The sequence below is a fragment of the Psammomys obesus genome, unplaced genomic scaffold (genome assembly GCF_907164565.1).
Source record: "Psammomys obesus unplaced genomic scaffold, mPsaObe1.curated_primary_1811, whole genome shotgun sequence".
Lineage (NCBI taxonomy): Eukaryota > Metazoa > Chordata > Mammalia > Rodentia > Muridae > Psammomys > Psammomys obesus.
In genome coordinates, this window is record NW_026586589.1 from 5688112 (window position 1) to 5697847 (window position 9736).

General features: G+C 50.7%; 1 long non-coding RNA gene and 3 other non-coding genes across 5 annotated transcripts; all 4 read left to right on the forward strand.

Moving 5' to 3' along the window:
• The first annotated feature begins 214 nt into the window (after nucleotides 1–214).
• Nucleotides 215–6302, forward strand: LOC129672806 (uncharacterized). Of its 2 annotated transcripts, XR_008719559.1 has the most exons (6): nucleotides 215–315; nucleotides 612–748; nucleotides 1084–1222; nucleotides 2353–2522; nucleotides 4807–4981; nucleotides 6039–6302. It is a non-coding gene; the product is annotated as an uncharacterized LOC129672806 (long non-coding RNA). The 2 variants fall into 2 exon arrangements; XR_008719558.1 differs by having other exon boundaries at nucleotides 2353–4981.
• On the forward strand, nucleotides 1716–1851 carry LOC129672813 (small nucleolar RNA SNORA71). Its single transcript, XR_008719562.1, has one exon. It is a non-coding gene; the product is annotated as a small nucleolar RNA SNORA71 (small nucleolar RNA).
• Nucleotides 3449–3577, forward strand: LOC129672814 (small nucleolar RNA SNORA71). The gene has a single exon (XR_008719563.1). It is a non-coding gene; the product is annotated as a small nucleolar RNA SNORA71 (small nucleolar RNA).
• Nucleotides 5478–5609, forward strand: LOC129672827 (small nucleolar RNA SNORA71). The gene has a single exon (XR_008719573.1). It is a non-coding gene; the product is annotated as a small nucleolar RNA SNORA71 (small nucleolar RNA).
• Nucleotides 6303–9736: the final 3434 nt, after the last annotated feature.

Genomic DNA, 9736 nt, shown 5'->3' on the forward strand with positions numbered 1-9736 from the left:
TTCAGAACAAAAAGAAAAATGAAGCAAAGGAAGGAAGATTTCCTCCCAAAATCTGCCACTGATGAAGTTTAACACGTCCAAGCCGTTATTGGTCTTCCCTCCGTCAGGCGGCGCTGGAGGTCTCGCCGGTCGGACATGCTGCTCTAGGCTTCTGCATACTTTATCATCTGTATTTCCGCCGGCGCTCAGCCTCAAGAGCTGAGTTTCCTGTCGCGTGGCTGTGGTCAACGTGTGCTCAATGCCATCCACCGTAATCTACAGACATCCCCCGTGTTCCCAGGCTGTCTGCTCGGCTGCCCAATGCAGGGCACCAAGGTGAGTGCGGCGGGCCGCCTGGGCAGCTCCGATCCCTCCATCGGGGAAACTGTGGGCAGCGGGCCTGGGTCTGGAGGAGGGCTCCGAGCACTGTGCTTCTCCTGTCTCAGCTCTCCCCCCGAGTTATGGTATCTGAAGCCCCAAAGCCACGTCTGTCGCCTGCAAAAAAGTTGGTTGTTGTTTAGCTTCCTTCCAAGGCGAACTCGACCAGAGTTGAGGACGCTGGGCGCAACATCTGAGTCCCGATGCCCCGTCCTGTCCTCACTGCAGCTTCTTCCCTTGTACTTTCCTGCCAGGTTGTAGACTGCGCAGCCCTCCTGGAGGCCGATGGAAGCTCTCTGGGTCGACAGATTACAGCTTCTGCGACAGCTGGATCCTCCTACTCCCTTCATCTCCCTGGGGGGCGCCCACTACCCAGGGAGAGGATGCCTGGGTAAGGGCTGCTATTTCGGAGCAACTTGAAGCTCCGGTGTTTTCTAAATGGCCTTCCGGTGGGTACCAGGAAAAGGGTGGTATGGAGTTCAGACCGTTTTTGAGAAAGGCCTGGCAAAGCCACTGTGTAGAGAGAAGCCTGGTGGTGGCCAGAATGACCCAAGGGACAGTATAGGTCCATGTTACGTAGTGAGAGTCCCGTACACATTACAGAGAAAAGGGCTGGGGTCCATGCCACATGGTTTGCTGCCTGGCAGCTTCTGTGTCTCGTATTCTGTGTGCTTCCAAGGTAAGTAGATGCTAGTCTGATGGTTCACCTGGGCTTATTGTTTGCAGAAATAACAGCTGGGGTGCACAGCGGCCATAAGAGCTGTCTCCATCCTTCCAGACCTCTAGACCATGCTGCTCCGGAGTGAGGATTGTCCCCTGGGATCTGAGATGCAGTTTGTCCGATGATGGCTGGGAGTGTGTGAAGGTGAGGTGAGGCTGAGTCCATCTGATCCACATTTGCCCTCCTTGGGTTCCTTGAGGTGTGCCTGCAGCCACTTGGGATTAATGTCCTGTTATGTCCCAACCCCATCCCTATCCTGTGTTGTTCCCTTGCACCCTTACTTTGGTGGGTTGATGGCAGAATGGAGGAAGGGTTTGGGGGTCATATGCACTATCCAGAGCTCAGTCACTACTATGTAGTGACCGCCAGCTTCTATGTAACACGTGATAGCAAGTGAGTAGACAGACCACAGCAGTTAGACCCAGCCCTAAGTGGGCCAGTGGCCAGAATTGTCACCACTCCCAGCCAGTCTTCTGAGAACTCTCCTTAAGAAGCAAGTGACTGATTGCTCAGTCAGAAGCAGCTTCTTTGCTCTCTGTTGAAAATCTGGCTGTTGTCTGTCCATCTGTTTCCAGTTTAGCCATTACCCAGCTTGTTGGCCATAGCCTTACCTCTCAACTTGCCCTCTCCTCTTAGCCCCTGTATTCGAAAGTGATCGTGGGCTGCCTGTGTGTGCCCTGGTCATTGATAGTGCAGGGAGAGGAAGCCGAAAGCCTTTCCCCGTGTTTGGAGGATCCACAGCTGTCCTTGCCAAACCCTGGTGCTTTCCCACACCACTTCCTGCCTGCTGTGTCCCTGCTGCCTGTCATTCTGCCCTTTTGAGAGGCAGTGGCGTGGCATGGAACTTGAGCCTGACCTGTTCCAGTGCGTGGGCGGGGTGTGGTTCAGCTTCCTTCAGAAGCTTTCGTCACCTCCACACCCACTGTTACCTCTTCAGGTGACAGTGTAGAAAAGGGGTTATAGTGCTTGACTCTTAGCACACATCTTGCTGGGTTCGGTTAGTCAAGAGTCGGTGTGGAACAAATGAAAGACAAAGGGACGGCCACCCATTGTATGGTGTTGTCGAGTGTAGACTGACAACAGCCTGCTCAGGGAGGTCGAGGAGGGCGCAGATTTGCTGTTTCCTCTCCTTGAATTCTTCCCCTTGTGGCCAACTCTTGATCATTGCCTTGGGTAGCCACTTGGGAAGGGTTTTCTTTCTTCAGCCTGTGGGAACAGGCAGGAACGAGGATCAAGCAATGCCGAATAATCGATGTGTCTGTGCTACTCTTCAGGTCCATGCCCAGTGCCACCAGAGACAGTACACTGCAGGGTGCCATGCCGTGCTTTTAGTCGGCCAGCACAGCAGATCAGGCCCTGTCTCCAGAGACCGCCAATCTCTTCTGGTGAATGTGACCCTTGTTCCGTATGAAGGCCACTGTGGCTGCTCAGGTGGTCATGGCAGGTAAGTGATTTGGCCCTGTGTTCAGAGGCCTAGTCAAGGTGTCAGTGTTTGAGGGAGCTGAAAGCGGACTGTGTCTTGTCTGAAGCTTCAGCCCCTGAGCACCTGGAGTTGCATAGTTTCCCTGCTGCTTTGGTGGCAGTGCAGTGAGAAAGGGGGTGGTGTGTGGATCCTCCCATTCAGACCCCAATTCCCTTGGATCATACATGACACCTCCAGATCCCTGCTAGGAGAGAACATGGGGCTTTTCCAGTGTTTGTGAGTTGGAAGGAGAAGGGGATGGATGTAGGCATTGGAGACACCTGTATATGCCACTGGCCTCTGACCTTTTTCTTCATCATTGTGCTAGGTAGCAGTGATTTGTTAGCAGTGTAGAGCTGGGCAGTAGGAGAAAGGGTTAAGGGTCATGTGGAGCATCTGTACTGGCTTCCCGAGGCACCCTCCCTTGGCTTTGAAGCATCCCTTTCCTGGTGGCAGAAATGCACGCACACCTGTGCCTTTCTTCTGCCCGGGGAACCCATGTCTTAGCTGTGATGTTCTGGTGCTGGTCACGCAAACACTGACTGCCCGGTGTGACTAGCAGCCCAGCCCCACCGCAAGAAAGCTGGGGCTCAGCCTCGAGCCCCCACCCAGCTAACAGCCAATAGCCAGCGAGTCCCAGATTCCACTAGAGGCTTTCTTAACTATTTTGAACCTCCATTTCCTGGCGTGGAAAACCTAAAGCTATGATAAAGATTTTTATGGCCGTGAGCTCATAGATGGACTCTCTCCTGACAGATTGACAGATTGGTAGGGTTCTGTCAATTGATGTTAGCTACAGGATCCATGTGTTCTCTGTGGCTTGCATCTGGCCCTGGCACCTGTCTCCTATTTTCTAGGTTCCCTTTTGTCTGTCTGTCTGTCTTTCTTTCTCTCTTTCTCTCTTTCTCCCCTGCATTCGAAAGTGATCTTGGCTGCCTGTGCCCCGGTCATTGGTAGTGCAGGAAAAGGATGCTGGAACACATGTTTGAGTTTGGGGCATCTGTCCTGACCCCTCCAAAGCCTGGAGCTTTCCTACACTCACGTCTTCCTTTGCAGGCTTATAGAAGTGGAGTGCTTTCTGGAAGCTACCCAAGTCAGTGCGGTGGGTCCTTGCTGCTTGGTGTCCTGTTTCCAGAAACTTGGGGTGTTTGCTTGCCTGTTGTGAGGTGATAGGCAGGCACAGATTTCTAAAGAGCTGCTTCTGAAGCCATTGTGCCTAGACAGGTTCCAGAAGTTCTCAAATAGGGGCAGAGGGGAGATAACGGGAGGGAAACATGGAACTGGAGTAGCAGAGCTGTGGGTTTGGCGGAGATGGGATAGGGTGTGATAGAGGCCTTAGGTTTGTACTGAGGGAAGGCGCTCCCTGAGACTGAATGTGCAGCTCACTTCCTAGCCCGCGGAGTCTCTTGTGGTGAAGTGTGTATTGGCATCACTTGGAAGCCACCGCTCTTAGTCATTTGCTGTTCTGCCAATTGTCTAGCCCCTTGGAGCTTTTTTAAAAATGCGGTTTGCAGACCAAAATACAATCTGGCATTTTTTTATTGTGGGTGAATCTGTGAATGCATATATGTGTGTATACCATGTGTGTACCTGGGGCCCAGGAAGAGTTTATTGGGATCTTAGAGTTTCAGAGGGTGAGTCTGTTCATGACCTGTGTGGTTCAGGCAGGGCCATGTTAGAGCAGTAGCTGAGAGCTCCCATCTTGAGATAGAACCACCAGGCAGAGAGCTAACTGGGAGAGGCATGGGCCTTTGAAACCTCGATGCTCTCCCACCCCAACCCATGAGACCTCCTTTATCAAGGCCATACCTCCTAATTGGTCTCAAACAGTCTACCAACTAGGTACTGAGTATTCAAATGTATGAGCCTATGGGGGTCGGTCTCATTGAAACCTACACACCTATCCAAACTGCTTCTTTGCCAAACTGAAACCAGGAAAACCAATTTCTTTATCAGAAGTTACAATGTATTCAGTATAAGGGAAGAAGGACACCCATTCCCCTGAGATGGTAGCCAAGACTTCACAGGTGGCCTTCACCTGTGAAGGATGGGTGCAGAGGAAAAGAATGGAAGTGGAGGTCTGGGGTTAACATTTCAGTGGTGGAGCGCTGGTGTGTGCTGAGTTGGGTCCCCAACACGAAGACACTCAGGCTCCAGGAAGAAGCTGTTGCAGTTTTGTAGGCCGCTCATCATGGTTGTGTCTTGGTTCCTGGTGAACATTTTGTTTGACTGTGTATGAGGTGCTGAATGTGGCTTGCCTCCGCAGGAATGTCAGCTGATCTCTGCGCTCAGCAAGAGGCTAGAACAAGGTCCTTGGAGGTATGTCTCCAGTGGTCCAGCAAAGGCCACAGGCATAAGGAGAGGCAGAGGCTTCTTCCCCGCTAGGCCAGCAGGGACATGCCTCCCCAGCCCTGGCCACCTCACTGCTGTACATCCTTATGGTATGAAATGGTGCTTACAGAGTTGCTCTGGGGTCACGGGAGGCCTTGGGAAGCGGGTGCCCCTTGGATTCACTTAGGTCTGCAGTGCTTGTTGGGTTGAGAAGGGTGACAAGTTGGGGTGACAGCCTTCTCTGAACTGTATTGGGCACTTGTTAGGGGCAGTCCCATGCCAGACTTCCTTACTAGTGAGTCCTCAGAATTACCCCCCAACCTTGTCCTTTCTTGTACTTTAAGAAGTGCAAGAAATGCAACCACCATTGGAGTGGTGGTTCTTAAATTGCACTTCCTGAAGCCCCCCCCCCCCCCCCCCCCCCGGCATGCGTAAGAGTGAGATCATGCCTGGACTCAGCAGTATTGAGCAGCTCTCCAGGAGATTCCTAGCAGTGCTGCATTTTGGGAGGCCGCTTCCCATAGACACTATAAATGTGGTCACTATTTCCTGGTCACTTAGACCAGCTTGGCCTTTCCTAAGCCGCCCATTGTGGTTTCCCTCTGCCCCTGTATTCGAAAGTGATTGTGGGCTGCCTGTGCCCTGGTCATTGATAGTGCAGGGAGAGGAAGCCGAAAGCCTTTCCCCGTGTTTGGAGGATTCATTCTTGTCCTTGCCAAACCCTGGTGCTTTCGAACAAATCTTTCTTATAGCCTCTTGGTCTCCTTTGTCTTCTGACACCAGACTCACGGAGTGCCCTCTACCAGTGCTGGGCAGTGTCCTCGAGGCTTGTGGAAGGGAGGTAGAAGCAGGGCTCTGCTTCGAGGGGTTTTATTCTGGCCCAGTTTTGCAAGTATCCCATGAGCCCCAGTCACATCCTGTGGAACGGCCTTTCCTGCCTTCCATGGCTGTAGAAGAGAGGCCTCCAGAGCCTGTGGTAGAGAGCTGATGTGTCTGCTCTGTGCAGTGTTGGGAGATGGGTAGGCTTAAGCAACAGGGAGTCTGGTCCCCTCTGAGCCTGTCTAGCTCTGACCTGCTGTCAGCGTACAATTAGCGAACAGTGCCAGAGGCTATGTGATTGATTATATAGGTGGAGATCCAAAGTGTTGTTCTCTTCTTATTCTCTAGGTGTTTGTGGACAAGACCAAACTCGAGGTGAAACTGGAGACACACTCATCATCATGAAACAGCTTTTTACTATGCTTAGTAGTTGGCTCAGGCATGGGAGACACCAGCATACAAAGCCTTGATACCAGCGCCTCAGAGGGCTATGTTCTATTCCTGTGTCCGTCTGCTAGTTGCTGGAATGACTGGTGACTAAGAGCTTTTCTGTTGAATTTATTGCCAACTTTCTGGTACCTCCCCAACCACCGCAATAAACCTTAAAATACAGATTAATTCAACCTCCCTTTTAAATCTGTGTCTACACATGAGCTCACAGGGCTGGGTGTGGAAGAGGGCTAAAATAAAGGCCAGCTCCTGTCGTTCCTTATCCCTTTCCTGTTCCTAATGCTCCGATGTGACTCACAGTGCAAGGCATTGGAAGTGTGCAGCTGAGGCTGGTAGCCTTTGCATTTGGGACTTGATGGAGTTGACAGATTGCTGGAGCGTCAAGGTCAGGATTTTGGGAAGGTGCCTGTGCTGGTGCTTTGTGGAGGGAGGTTGGCCCTGTGATGGTTAAAAAAAAAGCTGGGGTGTCAGTTCTAGGAAGTGAGGCCTCCATCCTAAAACTAGGGAAGCGAGTGGGCAAACAGACTGGGGTATAAATTACATGGCACCCTCCTGACAGGATAGATTACTGTTAACTGGTGGGGGTACTTGCCATAGGGACTCGGGGTATGCTCAGGGACTGGCTTTGGAGTCCAAGGTACAGAACTGCTCCCACTGGGTCGGATGCCAGGTGGGATGGAAGAGAAGAAAAGTTGGAGGCTAAGAAAGTTGTTCAAGCTGGAGAAGAGACAGCAGGAGACAGTCCATGAAGGCTCTGTTCCCCCTTGTCTGGGCTTTGGCATGGAGGGAACAGGTATGTGGCTAGAACTCTGAAGAAGGAAATCACAAACTGCTTTTCACTTAACGTTTGTGAGAAGCTGCTTAACACTGTCCCCCACCTCAACCTGTAGCATAGCCAGGACAACTGGGCACCATGGTGGGGCAGAGGTAGGTGTATCAGCTAGAGATACTGTAGCAAAATGTCTTACTGGCTGGCTTAGGTGATGGAATTTTCTCACAGTTTTGGAGCTGGCAAGGTCAAGGTGCCAGCTGGCTTGTGGATAGTTTCTACAGGATGTGCAAAAGGCCTTGCTATATCCTCATGTGATAGGAAAGAGAATGGCCTCTCTGGAGCCTTTGTAATAAGGACACCTATTTTAACAGTTTGGCTCACAGACTCTTACCTCCCTAATCCTCCAGTCCCCAAAGGAAGTTAGGATTAGATTTGTGAATTGGAGAAATGGTCCACAACAAGAGGGGACCTGCAACATCGTAAACAGGCCCAGGGGCTAAGGAGCCAAGGGTTCTGTAGGAGAGCTTATAAAAAGGGGCGTCCCTAGTTCTCCAGCCTCTAGGTACCATCTTCTCCTTGGGTACTCACTGTAGTGGTCTTTTGTTCTTTTCTGGGTTTTTTGATTGGTTGGGTTTTTGAGAACAGGGTTTCTCTGTGTAGCTTTGGCTGTCCTATGTTCACTTTATAGACCAGGCTGTCCTGGAACTCACAGAGGTCTGCCTTCCTCTGCCTCCCAGAGTGCTTAGATTATAGGTATGCGCCACCACACCCTGTTCTTATGTTCAAAACATCCTTAGGGTCCTGGGCGGCAAGCTCTGGCTGGTTCCCACCTCTTTCTACTTTATTTTGCATGTGGAGTTCTGGCACAGGATAGCAGTAAGATGTCTTCTGGCTCTCGAGGCAGGGCAGCTTGCAAGGATTCAGCAGAGAGAATGCAAAGATAGGCCACAGACCAACAGTCTTGGTGGAAGAAGTAATCAGTAAACATGTCACAAAGCTGTACATGCAAAGAAGAGAATTGAAACATGAGAAGACAGGTAGGAGGGCCTTGCTCCTTTACATCAGACAAGAAAGGAAGCCAAGGCTGGTCAGGTGACATTCAAGACACTTGAGGTAAACACGGCTCTGTCTAGAGGGAGAATAGAATGTTCCAGGCAGAGGAAACAGCTCAAGGTCTCTGGCAGAAGCTCTCACACACTTGGGACAGTTAGACTGAATCTCAGGGGTGTCTTGAGAAGGCACTGCTGTTTGTGGGGGAGGAAGGGCGTGAGAAGACAGGAGGCAAAGAACATGGAAGGAAATGGAAGAAGAAAGGGGGGCAGGTATTACAGCTTAACTCACCTGAGCATGAACTTGAGTTTACATCAAGCCCTGGAAGGCAGATTAAAGCAAGATCACTGGGCCCCAGCTAGATGTTGAGTGGGGACAAGAGTCCTTCCTTCCAAAGATTTATTCTATTTTCCTTCATGGGTATGTGTGTATCTATGTACACCTGAGTGCAAGTGCCTGCAGAGGCTAGAAGAGAGTGATAGGTACGTGTTAGTTAGCTGCCTGATGTTGGTGCTGGGGACTTATGTCCTCTGGAAGAGCAGTAAGTGCTCTTAACCACCTAGCTGGATTTCTGGGCCCAAGACTTGTCATTTCTAATTAGTTCTTGTGGCTGCCCAGGGATTACACATTGATAAAGGACCTCCCTCCAAGCCAGACTGGAGATGGCTCTCCTCCCACATGTGGAGTAGCCTTCACAGTGGACAGGCGGGCCTGCTTCTTCCAGAAGAGCATGTGTCCAGCTGCCTACCCCATCTGTTTGTTCATACTGTGGCAAGATGTGTACAGATCTCTCAGGAAACACTGAGAAGCAACTTGGATCCAGTCCTTCACTGTCTTGTCAGAGGAAAAGAATCAGTGCTTGGTAACAAGCCTTTGGCCCTCTGCCAGCCTCTGTATTTTGTCAAGTTGGCAAGTACCTTATCCTGTGGTAGCAGGCAGACAGCCTAACCAAGATCTATCTTCCCAAACCCACCACCTTGGGGGAGAATGAATGACCTCTGAAACCCATTTATTTCTGTCATGGGGAACGAGGGAGGCTGTGTCTACACTGTGTAGGACACTGTGGCTACTTCTCCCAGTTGCCTATCCCACAGCACTTTGTGCCCAGGCAGCCTCGCCCTATAACAGCATTCTAAGTGGAAGTGAGGCTGCGGGGGAGACAGCAGCAAACAAGGTCTCATGCTTCAAGCTGCGCCTGCCACACAGCTCTAGTCAGGCCACAGGGAAGTGTCAGCTGCAGTCACTGTGATTAAGGAGACAGAGACCCCATTTGGGTCTGGGATAGAATTCTGATGGAACTCACAGCCCCTTCTCAGGCCATTTAGTATTTCTGGCGAGTGCTTAAGCAATTTTCTGATAAACTTCAACAGGATCAGAACCTCTTCAGGTAAATCAACTACCCAAACACCCAGTGATTATCAGATGCCCTTTGTCTTGTATTCAGTTTAATAATGGTCAGTCAACCATGCTTTTTTCCCAAGAACCTTCTTTCACTAACGGAAGCTGTGGACTTGTTTGTGTGGCAAGCTAGAAATAGAACTTGGACATATGCTCATAACCAAATTATCTGAAAAGAAAAATGTAAAACCAACATTTGGGGAATAGTAAGTAAGATTTCAGTTAACTGCCGCTTGCCAGACGATGTAGTGACTGTTCGCGATTTTGTGAGGTGTTCAGAGAGGAGAAATAACTCACCCAAGATCACACAGCCCGTAGCAGAAAATCCAGGTTTGGAATCTAAGCATCCAGGTCCAGAGCTGGAACTTGATATGGC